This window comes from Mytilus galloprovincialis, chromosome 11 (assembly GCF_965363235.1).
Source record: "Mytilus galloprovincialis chromosome 11, xbMytGall1.hap1.1, whole genome shotgun sequence".
Classification (NCBI taxonomy): domain Eukaryota; kingdom Metazoa; phylum Mollusca; class Bivalvia; order Mytilida; family Mytilidae; genus Mytilus; species Mytilus galloprovincialis.
This window is the reverse complement of record NC_134848.1, coordinates 54,059,229-54,063,578: the sequence shown is the minus strand read 5'-3', so window position 1 is coordinate 54,063,578 and position 4,350 is coordinate 54,059,229.

Sequence of the window (4,350 nt, the reverse complement as noted above, 5' to 3'; positions counted from 1 at the left end):
TTTTGTTATATGAATATATTATATGATATATTTGTGAAGTTGATTTCACTAAATGATAAAAACTAAAAGAGGTAAAGAGAGGGATACCTGTAAAGAGCGAAAGGAAAGAAAATTGGAACGAACCGGAAAAAACCCCAATACAAAATGAAATGACCAGTCACCGTTACTTAAAATATAATGTATAAAATCAACCAAGAGGCAACTAATTATAAGCTGTTAAATTTAATAATAATTCTCAAAAGTGGAGAATTCATTTTAACACACAGCTCTGGTTATGATCATTCTTAGTTACGAATTAAGAAAAGGCGCTTTTAACAAATTTGACATCACATGAAATAACAGTATCCTGATTTATTTTCTTTATATTTTGCATGTATTGAAAAGATAAACTTTTTAAAAACTAGTATGTACCTACTAGGTGGAATTTAAAAGAAAAATTACAATTTAAAATTGAAATCGAAAGAGCTTAAGTAAGGAGTCAAAATAATGTTATGGGGATCGTTATCGAGACAACACCATATCCGCGAATTCGCATGTCCGTAATCGAATTAAACAATATACATTTTATTCTTAGCCTGGATTTTGAGAAGTCGTATTGTCATTTGGTATATAGTCAAGCTGATTATAAGGTGCAAATTCGAAGTTCAGGTATAATTATTACCCGTGGGTTTAGAAAATTCTGAATACGCCTATTGGTACCATGCTATCCGATATACATCTTTGTCTTTCTTATCGAAAATACCATGAACCCTAGCCTGGACCACAGGTTTTTTATTCCCAATTCATAAAGGGAATGATGCATCCGATCGTAATAACTGTCGAGGAATTACAATTACTGATTCATTGAAGCCTTTTTAATAAGATACTTGGTACACGTCTTTGTAAATCCTTAAATAAATATCATGTCATTGATGAGAGCAAAATTGGGTTTACCAAAAAAAAAAAAAAAAAAATAAATAAAAAAAAACAACCATCATTCTGACCATATGTTCATTCTAAAAACCATTATAAGTAAGTATTGTAATGCGAAAGAAGGTAGAGTGTCTGCCTGCTTTGATGATTTCCAGAAGGCTTTTGATACTGTCATTCTCCCAGGGATAAAACTTAAGCTATTGAATATAGTTAGAGAGTATGGTAAGAGTGGTAAGAGATCTCTTTAGAAGTTGGAGTAAAACAGGGAGACAATTTGAGTCCAAATTTGTTTAAATTTTTTATAAATGAACTTCCTGATTGTGTTAAAAGTTCCCCTGATCCAGCTGTTGTTTATTCACGACCAGCCTATTCTTTACTAATCATATGCTGATGATCTTGCCATTTTTTCAACTTCAGCAAAAGGACTTCAAAGTAAACTTGATGGATTAAGATCGGTGTTTGAAAATTAATCCCAATAAAACCAAGGTGCTTGTATAAAACAAAACAGGCAGACATATCAAACATGATTTTTATTTTGATAACAGACTTATTGATTGTGCTCAACATTGTAAATATTAAGGAATAACTTTTAGTGCATCTGGATTTTTTTCCTTCGCTCAGAGAGAATTGTATAATAAGGCGTTAAAAGCCTACCATAAGCTACGCAAGGACTTTCTGTCACTGAATACAAGTTTAAAAAACAGCCTTCATGTTTTTGAGCTTACAATAAAACCTATTCTCTTATATAGTACTAAAATTTGGGGATATTTCAACCCTTTAAAAAAAATAATCTATGACTACAAATGTAGATCAGGATTATCCTAAGATTCTTTCAGAAAGACTACACGTTGAATTTTGTAAACATTTACTTGGTGTTACCAAAAGAGAAACACATTTTGTCAATCTTTCTTAACTCGGTAGATTCACTCTGTATTTTGTCATTGCAAAGTCTATGATCAGATACTGGCACAGGCTTGACAATTTGGGATCATCTTTCCACTACTAGAGGAGGCATATTTAGAGTCAAAATTATTCCACGAGTTAAAAAAAATCCTTCACAGTATGAATCCTTAAACTTTTTTCTAAAGAATATTAAAGGGGTTAGCAATTTACATTGTTTACTTTATGCTGATGATAATGTATTTTTTGTTTTGAATTTCAGCAAAAGGACTTCAGCAAACAGTATTCATACATAGCTTGTAGTCAGGATAATATTTAAAAGATAGATCTTTATGCTTCAACTCAGCGTGCTGGTCTTTTAAATCTGAGTACATTCATACAATATAAACATATAACATAAATATTATTTTCAACCTGCATATGTATGTGATAGTTGCCGCAGTACATTTAGTTCTACCTTGTAATATTATCTTAGCTACAAGGCTGGCTATAAATTACTAATATTTGATCTTACTCTAAAATTCAAAGCGTGTATCATTGTAAAATATATACCTGCATATATGTATGTAATATTTGCCTCAGTACATTTAGTTCTACCTTGTAATATTATCCTGGCTACAAGCCTGTCTACAAACTACTGATATTTGATCTTACTCTTAAATTCAACGCGTGTAGCATTGTAAAATATCTCAAACTTATTCATACTATCTAGGTTAACACAATGTTAATTGCGACACCATGGATTAAGTTTTTATTCTGAACCAATACTTAGAACAATTATCAATGATATACCGCAAGATCGTCACGCAATCGATAAAAAATAAAGACAACACGATAAATACACCAGGCATTTGTGGATTTTCATTAATCATGATTCACCAAAAAGCCGAATATTTGAAAGCCAATGGTTTTAAAAAAACTGCAATAGCTGATTAAAAATTAAAGAAGATTGTTCAAAATTGTACGTTGAATAATTTCATCTGCCGACATGATTGCAGGAAATAAAAAGTCGTAAATAAAACAAATCTGAAAGCAAATATTCAACAATTTTATGCCTTACCGTACAGTAAAATATATAAATACTCAACTCTAACATACTATTTGGCTTAATTCGAGTTGATTAGTTTTCCCTGTTTCTCCTAAATGATGGTCGTTTGGAACATATCAAAAATGTATGATTGATAATTCTTTAACTTCATTTCTGCATGCCATTATCAGAGTAACAAATGAAATAATATTTTTTGTAGTAAACTTTATATAACAACAGACTTTATTAACATGGTTGTGCATGTGCACAGTACTTTTAAAATAGCTTGATAAAAGTTCGTCTAAATACTTGAGTTACGGTCATCTTTCAAAGTTACGACCATCTTATGTCGGTTACGACCATCATCCAAAATACTATAGTTGACATTACGACCATCACAAGTTAAAGTTACGACCATCATGCTCGAATTTTTGAATGACTATTTTACGAAAATTGGAATGATTTTATGTGTCAAATTTGGTTTCAATAACAACGCACTCACGATATGTGTATATGAGACAAGCGGTTTGACTCAAATGAACCTTTTACTGTACGAAAATCGGAAAAGAAAAACTTATCTTTAGAGTTGTCTCCCATATTCAGATGGTCGTAACTTTTAGTTACGACCATCCGCTTACCACCAGTGATCACTGAGACAAAAGTTTTTAAATGAATTCCATCGGAGTTGAAGATAAGATACGAGTAATATATAAATTGGTTGGTGTCAAACTCTACAGTAAAAACAGATACGTGTCTCTGTACATTTACAATCAAAATTTGTATTTAAGCGTTCAACAGACTCATTTCCTGTTTTCAGAATATATGATGATATTGTAGCAATATGTTAGTCTTTGTCAATTTGTGTTTTACTGTTTCAGATTTGAAGAAAACAGTTAAAGAAAATCCTGCGACAATCGGTAACTTTTGTTTCTAACATTTGAAGAATTTAAACATATGGAAATAATTTATCTTCAACAAAATTAACTAAAACTGATGAGTTGTATTTAAGACATGAGTACAATTTTTCTGTTCTTGTATTGTGTATAAAACCTCTGAATACCATTACTTTCATAGTTTTGTATATATATTTTCGAGTTTGATCATTTCTGTGTTCTCAAAATCACAATGATACAATGTCCACATGTATTATTTGTTATAATTAAGAATTCCCTTGCAACTACATTTTATTGTGAAAATCTCAACTTCATGTAAAGTCCAAATATCAATGAGACCAAAAACAAAATTAAAGGAAATTAAGTGGAGCTGAAGATAAGATACGAGTAATACATGAATTTTCTTGCGGTAATAAATGAGATAAAAACAATTTGAAATCAAGAAAATAACTTGAAGTCAAGTTAAACTGTAGGAAACATTCGTGTAAGGGTTTTTGGTTGAATTCTAGTTCGTCAAATAAAGGAACAATACGTTTATATTGATGTTAACTTGACACATGTGAAATATTGTTTTCAATCGTTTAATTGGGAATGTACTTATACGTTTTTATTCGTCGT